This window comes from Pyrus communis, chromosome 17, assembly GCF_041283825.1.
Source record: "Pyrus communis isolate YQ-2024b chromosome 17, ASM4128382v1, whole genome shotgun sequence".
NCBI classification, from domain to species: domain Eukaryota; kingdom Viridiplantae; phylum Streptophyta; class Magnoliopsida; order Rosales; family Rosaceae; genus Pyrus; species Pyrus communis.
The window spans coordinates 12,955,510-12,968,208 of record NC_142581.1 but is presented as its reverse complement, the minus strand read 5'-3'; positions in this window follow the sequence as shown (position 1 = coordinate 12,968,208).

Sequence of the window (12,699 nt, the reverse complement as noted above, 5' to 3'; positions counted from 1 at the left end):
TATTGTTGCTGAAACGTGTTTAAAAAACTCGTTTGGATGCAAGATTCTGCAATGAGATACATTCTCTTTTTAGCCAACACTTTCATTAAGAAGAGAGGAGCATGTGATCACCTGCAAAAGTATGTCATCAAAAACACAAACAGATAACTTGTAAGGATTACAAAGTTATACCGAGAGAGAGCTTGGCTAACCAACATTGCTTACTGGTGGTGGTGTGCATATCAAGAGATAGAAGAAAGAAAGAGACCTTGAAGTGTTGAAGACTACATGGTGCAATCTAGAAGGAGAAAAACAAGTCTTTTTCAAAGAGAAAGTACTCACCCAATGCGTTTGGGATACTATTTGGACCCGATTTTACACCATCAGTCCAAGCAATTGAGTCCGTAGAGTGAGTAAAATTATGAGCCGTTGGATTGGAAGAAGATTGAGATTATTGATTAATAATTTGTCTAGATATTATTATGATTTTAATAATCATGATGTTATCTAAGGAATTATTGAAATTTATTTCTGAAAGTGCAGAGATAATTAAAGAATCCAAAAGATTGAAATGCTATCGGATCAGAAGATCAAAGATAAGGCTCAACTGGTTGTGGGGATTTATTTTCAAAGTTTGATGTCAAATCGCATGCATCTGGTATAAATAGTTTTTTTTTTAAGTTTTAATTGCGAGGGGATAATTCCAAACGTGCCATTTACAAGAGAATTATGCAATATGGGGGATTATATCTTAATGCATGTTTCTCGGGTTAGTTATGTGTGTGTGGTTCAAGTGCCGTGCAATAATGAAGTGTCAGAGGAGGTGTATGGCTTTGATTACGTGTGGATGGAGGAAAGCATGTGGTAAAGCCACGTCACCAAAGATCAAATATAATCCTTTGAAGATCAAGTCACGTCAAACACATGGGAGTTTGAAATTGGACTCTACTCAAGGATCAGGTCATGCCAAGCAAGTACATCAGTCCTATAAAGCCCCTTCAACTCAACACACAAAACTGCCTTGTGCAAACTCTCGCACTACGCGAAACTTTCAACAACCTTGAGATTTTTTCCACCAACACATCTTCAGTTTGGATAAACAGCACTGTGGAGGCAACCGGTGACATCTTTAGTGTGGGTAAACAGCACTGTTGTCGTAGAATCAGCCGACCGCGGAGCACCTTCAGTTTGGATAAACAGCACTGCGTTGAGGCCGACTAGTTATCTATTCAAGTCTCGGTCGAGAAGGATTTTCGAATCCTTATTGGCAGAGGTCATCTCCTTAGCCTTCTCGGCGAAGTGAGGTGTTACAGGTTACTACATTCGGCACATTAAAAGCCGAATTTGATATTAAAATTCGCAGAACTAGGAGCCTTGTCTTCAGGCTCTAGAACCCGAAGGCCGAGACGTGTTCCTTCCTTGGCCGCAGTCGCAAGATCAAGAAATCAGCAGCGTGTCCAACGCCACATTAACACATTTTACTCATCGGCCGAGCTCGGCCGACGAGTTGGCACGCCCCGCACATAATCAAAGGATGTAGTTAGCTACTCGGCCTATGCACCACGTAGGCTTGGTAGTTTTTAGGGTCAACAGATACAAAGGGGGACGCTAGCCAATATGGGAGAGTCCAAGGGTTTCGCTCCACATCGAAAGGAATCTTGGTGGTGGAAGGAGGAGGTACGTGCAAAAGTTAAGGCTAAGAAGGAATGTTGTAAAGACTTATACCAGGATAGAATCGACGAAAACTATGAAAAGTATAAAATAGCAAAGAATGAGGCGAAGAAAGCCATGAGAGAAGCGAAACTACTGGTTTTTGACGATATATATAAGCGATTAGATACCAAATAAGGAAAGTTGGATATAAACTAGCTAGACTTAAGGAAAGGAAGACAAGAGACTTCAAACTAAGTAAGGTGCATAAAGGATGAGAATGGAAACGTTCTAGCTACAGAGAGCGCAGTTAAAATAGATGGAAATAATATTTTCATAATCTTTTTCAATGAAATGAAAAGAGTACTTCTTTGGGAGAGCTAAGTAACTCAAAAGAGTGTAAACATTACTCCTTCTACAGTCGAATTAAGAAGGAAGAAGTAGTTGTAGCTTTGACAAAGATGAAGCATAGAAAAGCAGTGGGCCCAGATGATTATAGGGATCTAAGTGTGAAATGTCGTGGGAAATACAGGTATAACATGGCTTACAAACCTTTTCAATAAGATTATGAAAACGAAGAGAAATCAAATGAGTGGCAAAAAAACACTTTGGTGCCTATCTACAAGAATAAGGGCAAGGTACAAAATTGCTGAAGTTAAGGAGTCATACAATGAAGCTCCGAGAGAAAGTAATTGAGCATAAACTAAGTCAAGACATGAGTCTCCAACAATCAATTCAAGTTCATGCTAGGGCACTCAACCATGGAGGCAATCCATCTCTTACTAAGATTGATGGAAAGATATAGAGAAGAATTTGCACATGGTCTTTATTAGATTTGGAAAAAGTGTATGACAGGGTCCCAAGAGATATTATTTGGAGGATTTTAGAGAAGAAAAGAGTACAAGTATTATATATCCAAGCTATAAAGGATAGGTATGATAGAGCAAGGATTGATGTAAACCGAAAGTTTTCCCACAACTGTAGGGTTACATCAAGGTTCATCGTTAAGTCCTTACCTTTTTGCATTGGTAATGGATGAGTTAACGGGACATATCCAAAGGTTCTGTGTATGCTTTTCACAGAAGATATAATGTTGATAGATGAAACTCAAGATGGAGTAAATGTGAAGCTTAACATTTGGCGGAAGTGTTAGAATCTAAAGGTCATCGCCTAAGTAGGTCAACAACAGAGTATATGGAGTGCAAGTTCAGTGGGAACGGAGGTTCAAGTGAGTTAGGGGGTGAGGATTAGAGATCAAGAAGTACAAAAGAGTGAACATTTTCGTTATCTTGGATCTATCTTGCAAAAGAACGGAGAATTGGATGGAGACCTCAACCATAGAATACAAGATGGATGGATGAAGTAGAAGAGTGCATCGGGTGTTGTGCAACCATTGTACGCCCAAACTAATGTTGTTTGTATGAGCGACTGCAATTGTGGCTGCCCGAATTTAAGAATGGAGGGAGATGTTGTTTATGTAAGAAGCATGTTTTGTTTTTTCGCCTTATGGTTACTGTTTATGTAATCACTAAATGTCTACTTTACTATGCTTTGATGTTTTACTCCATCGTTGTATTGTCTCGTCTAAATCAGTAAAACTGTGGAAGTACCAAAGTTTTTACAGCTTTAAAGATGTTGCTGAAACTTGTTTAAAAAAACTCATTTGGTTGCAAGATTCTGCAATGGCATACGATCTCTTTTTAGCCAACACGTTCTTTAAGGAGAGAGAAGAGCATGTGCTCACCTACAAGAGCGAGTCATTAAAAATACAAATAGATCTCATTTTAATGAGTAAGAGGGATCGTATAACTTGTAAGGATTGCAAAGTTATACTGGGAGAGAGTTTGGCTAACCAACATTGCTTATTGGTGATGGATGTACATATCAAAAGAGATAGAACAAAGAGCAAGACCTTGAAGTGTCCAAAGACTAGATGGTGGAATCTAGAAGGAGAAAAACAAGTCTTTTTCAAAGAGAAGGTACTCACTCTATGCGTTTTTGATATAGAGGGAGACGTTAACCAAATGTGGGATTTCATGGCTAGTTGTATTGAAAAAGTAGCAAAAGGGGTATTAGGAGAGTCTAAGGGGTTCACTTCACAGCAACAGAATCTTGGTGATAGAATGAGGAGGTATATGGAAAAGTTAAGGCTAAGAAGTAAAGTTGTAAAGCCTTATACAAGGATATAACTGACCAAAACTGTGAAAGATCTAAAATAGCAAAGAAGGAGGTGAAGAAAGCTGTGAGAGAAACGAAGCTAGCTGTTTTTGACGATATGTATAAGCGATTAGATACCAAAGAAAGAGAATTGGATATAAAATAGGTAATAAACTAGCTAGAGTTAAGGAAAGGAAGACATGAACCACAACAAGTGGCCAGTGGTAAGGGCGCAAATTGTGGCTCCCCAATAAAGGAAAAAAAACATGGGAGGTCCCAGGTTCGATGTTAAGAGCTGGTGAGTCTGCTTGACTGTAGCCATGGGCAGGGTGAAATTCCCTATAGCTTCTCTAGGCCTGAAAGGGGTGGATAACCATGACTTACCACCAGTTGTCCACCATTTTTTAAAATAAAGGGAAGGGAAGACAAGAGACTTGAACCAAGTAAGGTGCATCAAGGATGAGAATGGAAATGTTCTAACTACAGAGAATACGGTTAAAATAGATAGAGATGGTATTTTCATAATCTTTTCAATTAAGGACATAAAAAGAGTACCTCTTTGGGAGAGCTAAGTAACTGAGAAGAGTGTAGAAATTACTCCTTCTAACGCCGAATCAAGAAGGAAGAAGTGGTTGTAGCTTTGAAAAAGATGAAGCATAGAAAAGCAGTGGGTACATATGATTAAATCGATCGAAGTGTGAAATTTCTTGGGAGAGACGGGTATAGCATGGCTCACAAACCTTTTCAATAAGATTTTGAAAACGAAGAAGATGCCAAATAAGTGGCGAAAAAGCACTTTGGTGCTTATCTACAAGAATAACAACGACGTACAAAATTGCATAAACTATAAGGGTATTAAGTTAATGAGTCATATAGTGAAGCTTTGGGAGAGAGTAATTTAACATAGACTAAAGCAAAAGACATGAGTCTCCGACAATCAAATCGAGTTCATACTAGAATGCTTAACCATGGAGGCAATCTATCTCTTACGAAGATCAATGGAAATATATAGAGATTTGAAAAAAAGATTTGCACATGATCTTTATAGATTTGGAAAAAAGCGTATGATAGGGTCCTAAGAGATATTCTTCAAAGGATTTTAGAGAAGAAAAAAGTACGAGTAGCATATATCTAAGCTATAAAGGATATGTATGATAGAGTAATGACTGTCGTAAAAACTTATGAAGGACAAACCGAAAGCTTTCCCACAACTGTAGAGATACATCAAGGCTCATCTTTAAGTCCTTACCTTTTTGCATTGGTAATGACGAGTTAATGAGACATATCCAATATGATATTCCTTTGTATCTTTCGATTGAACCCATTACATCACTCGACCGAAACCAAATATAAGTATCAATCGCTCGTAGGCTCATAGGCTCATAGTATGGATAACCATTAAGTAAGCACATAAATCATGAACATAATCTTTCCAAAATATATATATATATATATATATATATATATATCTCATCAGAGCTCAATAGCTCAAACATCATATCATAAATGTCTCAGTGAATAGCTTTTCGATAAAGCATGATATTTCATAAAGCATAAATCCAATTTCCTCATAAACGTTACATGTAACGTAAGCATAAAATCATGCTTTCATGTATGCATTTCTAATAGTAAAAACATGCATTTTGGAAGGGGTCCACTCACAGATACTTAGCCGTCGAAAGAGCCATGCAAACAAAAGAAGACGAAAACGCCACAAACAAATGCACCTAAGCACATAAAGGTACCAATTAATAACACTATACTAAAACGATTGAATTTAGGAAAATGGACATCAGAAACTGATTCAAGGCGTCAAAAAATCTAAAGGGAAGCCTCAGGTACCCTTACACCACATCGCACACGTCCTCACGCGCCGCCAAGCTCTGATTTAGGACGTTGGAAAATTGGCCAGAAAAGTCGACGACGCTGCTATGGACGGCGACAGAGCACAGTACCTCCGGTGGAGGCGCGTGTACTCCACACACCAGCCAAGACAGGCACCCACGTGCAAACCCACACGCTAGCCAGGGTTTTGGCATGGGACGGTTATTAGGCCAAAGGGTTTCGGGTTTGGGCTGATGGATCTGGTTTTCAGGGTTATTGGGTTGGGCTTGCCAATTGGGCCAGTCTAGTGTTTCCGAGTCGGGTTTGACTCGTTTCCAGGCCAGGTTAGTCGTTTCGAGGAAGAAGAAAGTTGGAGCCGTTCTAGCTCCGTTCAACCTCAAAACCCACCTTAAACCTCACACAATATACCAAAATGAAGCCCAAGGAACAAGGAAGAGATTTGTACCAATGAAAGGTCGAGAGGTGGCTGGAGTTGGCCCAAAAATGACCTGCAAGCTACGGATTCCTCGTCGAAAACTGGGGAAGTTTCCCCGAGTAGTTTTCTTCATAAATTCAGCATCCAACTCGAGAAGAGGGAAGGACGAAGAAAATGGGTTTATAACCTTACCAAGTTGGAAAAGTAGCACTTGCCAGCGAGTGAGTGTGCTAAGCACGTTAGGTGGTCTCTGTGCTTCACAAAAAATAGGGGAGAAAAAGATAGCGCAAGGCCCAGCGATGGTGATGGGTGATGGTGTTCGACGGAGGGAATGGATGTGTGTGTGTGTGTGTGGTGCTCGAGGGAAATGGGATGCAACAATGAAGAGAGATGGAGAAAGTGAGTGGTTCGAGAGTTGTCACAGGGAGGGGAAAGAGAGAAGTACAAATGAGTCGGGGGACAAAAAGGAAGTGGGCCTCACTTAGCACACCATTTAAGACCTAAATAGTAGCCTTTTCGAAATATCTATTCCAACTCTAATGAAATTACCAAAACGCCATTTCATTCTAAAATCCGTGAAATTATTCAGGACGAGTTGTTACAATCTACCCCCGTTAAAAAAAAATTCATCGCGAGATTTGAAATAACGTATTATACATAAATACTCGAAGATAGGAAGGAATATATGTATAAAGAAAAAATCAAGTCAGAGTGTTTGCATCAAAGAGAATATGCCACACCGTCGTCAGCGGGTTGCAATCGTTTCTCTTTTATGCCTCTAGGTTCATACCTTTTTCCCCCATTAGTATAAAAGTAGAAACATACTTTATAAAGATATAATGTCGAAAATATATAATAACGTAAGGTCAAAAATATGCACGTATAATACGATAACGTCAAAATAGATATGTACTAACATAAAGGTCAAAAAATTTGTACTGAACTTACCAGTGAAAGTAGAAATGACTCGACCAAACATTTGTAACGTCAAAAATACAATATATATAACTAATATAGTGTAAATCAAAATACTTGTACCGAAAATCAAAATAAAAAATGAAAGTGGGTCTCGCCCAAGCATTCATAATGTAACGTACTCCGAGAACAGATGTGTCTCTGGGTCAAGTCCTAACAATAACTAAAGAGTAATAACTATTGAAGACAGGTCTGCCTGTCCACTTTCTTAACGAACCCAATGAATAAGCCATCGATATCACAATCGGCCGCTAGCGATATCGACAACACATTGTTGTCTCGATAAACAAGTAGTAATTTCCTAAGGGTGGAAACATACCAATCTGTCCAAACCCAAGACGACAACAACATAAGCACACAGTTTCCCATAACGAAAAGAAATCAAACATCCAAAAACAATTCATAGAACTCCACTGTCCAACTAGTGCTACCAATAAAATATATCATACCAAGTCTTAAATAGTGCCATACTTAAACTGAAAATAGAAACTATCGTCGTAACTACTCCAAAAGAGGTCAGTGCAAAGTCTAATCATTCAGAAACCACAACTCAAAAGAACACAACACATCTTCCAAGGTCAAGATAGTTCGTTCAGACTGTCCAACAATCTACAAATAAAAATGTGGTACAGGACAAACAACTTAGTACTCAAGGCCTCAAAGAAAATTTCACAAGACTTATAAGTGAAGCGCACGTCACAATGAGGTACAAAAGTGACGATACATTGAAAACCAGAACAATGTGATTCACAACGCCTAAGCAAGCTGATTCATTGAAAATTTCTCTCGAATTTAGCGAATAACTATGCCAAGAAGGCTAAGAGAACACTCAAGAATTTAAGGTTCAAAACAAGTCCAATAGATCTAAAGTATGTGATAACTAGAGTGAATGCATAACTTTGATGCAAGAACATGTGCGAGTAGCTAACTTGATTTTGTTGTGGCAAGTGGAGATGGTTAAGCGGGGACTCAACCCAAGTGGTAGTCCAAAGTAATCTAATAGACGGGAACTCAGACTTTTTCCTCATTCCAACTTTCATAGTAACTTGTTACAACAATAAACTTAGGGATATTCAATCACCAGTGGTAATGACTCGCTTAATAGGATGTTAAATGGTGATTGAATGACTAATGGTTTCAGCGAAAACTTTCAGATTTGAGTGGTTTTCCAGAATAGTCTGTCTGGTTTAGGAATGATACGAAGTGTCGTAGGGTAAGCACGAACCCAAAGTTGACTAGAATACTTTCTAGTACCAGGAGGTGAATCAGGGATTTCGGTCGAAACCGATGTTAATCAAGACGTCAGTCAAACAAAGTCTAGAAGGAAGAATTTTGCCAAGTGGTCAAAAGAATAGTCCTCGCGAACTAGTAGATAAAACACTGAATGAGTTGACCAACAAGTACTGAAACGTCATCACAGTCTCCCCGAGTACAAGGTGGTTGTACAGGAAATATATGGTGACACTCACCCGCTTCTGTGCGTATCCCCAATGGGTCCTCGACAACCCAAAAAGGATAACCATGGAATTTCTTCCGACATCCCAAACAGGAATAGAAGAAGATTAAGATAAGCCCAATGGCTTCCATCTCACCACTTTCACCTATCAGTAAATTAGATATTCCCTCACATATTTAGTCATATACCATTCATACAATACCAGTAATAAAGTGGACGAACACAGTGGTACCATTTAGTACTGCAAGCATGCATGGCATATGCTGAAATGTGAGCCGACAATACTCATCGTGAGTCGAATGCCAAAGTAAAGCTAATTCTTCGAAAAGAAAATGATAGTGGGACATGGATAGTCGGATGCCAAACTACAGTTGCCTAACCATGATGGTACTCAAAGGTGAAATCAACTCACCGATGAGTTCCATCCACCTCTTCTATCTCCAACTCGATTAATTCTGTGTGAAAACACACTACAACTGCTTTGGACAAAATTGATGCAACATTTCTCGCTGTAAAGAAAACGTCACCAGATTTTACAGCAATGAAGCTCGTTATCAACTCTAGGTCAAGGATAAGATGGTTCACATCATGTGGTTCCAATCATCAAGAGGCACACGTATTACTTTATCCTGCTGCATCAGTGTGCAGCCAAACACTTAATAATACATCACCGTAAAATTTGAAAAGTGTAAGAACTACGATCAGATGAGACAATACCGCACTGTCATAAACTTCGTTCGCTGTCAACATCACAATAAAATTGACTTGTTTCTTAGCCAAAAGGAAATAAGGCTAAGCTCAAAGAATAGTTAAGAAGTGCTGATAGAAAAGGACAAAACTAAGGGTATTTCATATTTCAAAATAACTTCCGAGGATTTTCAATTTCCAACAGTCGTAACCCTTTTGGAAATTAATGAGAATAGAGTCTGTTACCAAAGAATCTCCCAAGAAAAGTATATAATTTTTAACAAAGTCAACGCTCAAAGAATTGGTATATAGTTGATAGTCGATGATTAGTGAACTTGACCTCGTTGTTGGAGTAAGCAAGAAGATTATCGATAGAACAATCACCGAGAATTGTTCTAAAGATCCACACAAATTTCCTCAACATGAATGAGTCAAAGGATATTGATTCGATCCCACCAAACTAACACTTACTAAACTTTGCAACGACTAACGCTTACTTTCCAACACGAACTTCGGATGTTTCGAGAAATTTCTATATAGATGTGACTTCGCCCGCCATTCCTAGGGAACGCATGTCGCAGAGTAACATCACCATTTTAGATCTCTAACTGGTCTTATCCAATGTATTCCACCAATTTTTTTATATTCCACAATACTTCTATGTAGATACGACTCTGCCTGCCATTCCTAAGGAACACATGTTGCAGAGTAGCATCACCATTTCGGGCCTCCAGTTGCTCTTAACCAACTCATACTACTAAGATTTTTTCGTTTCCCAACACTCCTATGTAAATCCAACTCTACCACAATTCCTAAGGAACACATGTTGCAGAGTAGCATCGCCATCTTGGGTCTTCAACTGGTCTTAACCAGACTTCCTCGTACTGAGATTTCTAATTCAGGTCATTTGAATGTAAAACCAACTCTGCCTACAATTCCTAAAGAACGCATGTTGCAGAATATCGATCCGCTGTTGAAAGTCATCTAACAATCTATTTCATCACCGATGAGGCATAATCCCGACACGAATTCTTATATTTCAACAAGAATATGACAAATCAAACAGGGAAAGGTTCGCATAATTGTGCCGAATGGCACCAAATTCGGAAGTTGTGACATCCAAATGATGTCATGACCGAGACACTACTACAGTAACAGAAGATCCTAAGTATGCTCTGAACAAACCATGCTCTGATACCAAAATGACGCGCTCGACCCTGATATCCTCCAAACACCAGGGTAGGCACGTGCTGGCCGACACCTGAACATGACGAAGCCATAAAAGAATGCATGAGAACTAAAAACAAATAACTAACATAAATGAAACTTATAAATTTAATTATAATGAATATGCAATTGTGGAACGTGTTCAAAGCATACAACTAATCCAAGACACTAAAAAGGAATAATACAAAATGGGTTATTATACAAAATGGTCCCTGAGATTTGCATGATCAATAGAAATGGCCCCTGAGATTGTCCACCATCCATGATTTTGGTCCTTCTGTTAAAAACGATTTTGGGCAATTTTCAAAGTTTTGTAACTCAATCGTTTCTTAACCAAATTCGACCCATAATATATCAAAATGAAGATAAGAAAGTGTAGAATAAGATTATACCTATTTGGAAGCCCAATGGTTACCGAAGATGGCCGGAAAATAGCCTGAAGGGTGACTAGTCCGTGGGAAAACTGGAAAACTCGGCGGAAACTGGGTAAACTTTAAACGTTCATAACCATTTTCGAGTTAGCCACTTTCGAGCAGTTTTCTGGCCACGGTGCGTTAGCAGTAAAGAAAGATACGATTCTCTTCGTCTCATCAAGAAGTATGATTTTCATTTTTGAATCGCTCGATTTCGTTAAGTATTGAAGAAGTTATGAACGTTTAAAGTTTACCCAGTTTCCGATGAGTTTTTCCAGTTTTTCCCCGGACCAGTCACCTTTCAGGCTATTTTCCAGCCATCTCCAGCAGTCATTGGGCTTCCAAATAGGTATAACTTGTTCTACACTTTCGTATCTTCATTTTGATATATTATGGGTCAAATTTGCTTAAGAATTAATTGAGTTACGAAGCTTTGAAAATTGCCCAAAGAGTTTTTAACGGAATGACCAAAATCATAGATGGTGGACAATCTCAGGGACATTTCTATTGATCATGCAAATCTCAGGGACCATTTTGTGTAATAACCCATATAAAATTGAATGAACAAAGGAATGAGTCATACACCGAGAGGACTTGAAGATGCCGATGTGGGAGTGCCTTGACATCGGGATTGTACGCCTCGAATCTAAGTCATGAGGGGGCGCAAAACAAAACATGAGTGGACCAAGTTGATATGTAAGTAGTACTGAAACAATTATGTACTAACATACTAACACCCAGGTTTATGAAAACTCGATAGCATAGTAAGTAATAGGTTTTCGAAACCCTAGCATGCCATAAAACCTTTCATAAAACATATGTCATCTATAATGTGCTTAGTAGTGTTATCATAATCGATTGAAGCCACTACATCACCCGACCGAAGCCAAATATATGAATATCTTCTGACCGAAGCCACTACATCACTCGATCAAAGCCAAATATAAGTATCAATCGCCTGTAAGCTCATAGTATGGATAATCACTAAGTAAGCACATAAAATCATGAGCATAATCTTTCCAAAATATATATATCTCATTGGAGCTCAATAGCTCAAACATCATATCATAAATGTCTCAGTGAACAGTTTTTTGATAAAGCATCATATTTCATAAAGCGTAAATTCAATTTACTCATAAATGTTTCATACAACGTAACCATAAAATCATGCTTTCATGTATGCATTTCTAATAGTAAAAATATGCATTTTGGAAGGGGGTCATTCACAGATACTTCGCCGTCAAAAAGCCGTGCAAACAAGAGAAGACAAAAACACCACAAACAAATGCACCTAAGCACATAAAGGTACCAATTAATAACACTATACTAAAATGATTGAATTTGGGAAAACGGACATCGGAAACGGATTCAGGACGTCGAAAAACCTAAAGGGGAACCTCAGGTACCCTCACGCGCCGATTTGGGTCACCGAAAAAGTCATCGATGTCGCTGTGGTCGCCATCGTGAACGGCGGCGAAGCACAGTACCTCATGTGGAGGCGCATGTGCTCCACGCGCAAGCCAAGACAAGCGTCCATGCGCTGACCAAGGTTCTGGAATGGGCTGGTTACTAGGCGAAAGGGTTTCGGGTTTGGGCTGATGGATTTGGTTTTCAGGGTTATTGGGTTGGGCTTGCCAATTGGGTCGGGTTCCATGGCCTAACGAGTTAGGTCGGTTTAGTGTTTCCAACTTGGCTTTGACCCGTTTTCAGGCCGGGTTGGCCGTTTCGAGGAAGAACAAAGCCGGAGCCTTGCCAGCTTCGTTTAATCCCAAAGCCCACCTAAAACCTATCACGCAATATGCCAAAATGAAGCCCAAGGAACAAGGAAGAGATTTGTACCAATGAGAGGTCGAGAGGTGGCCGGAGTTGGCCTAAAAATGACCTGCAAGCTACAG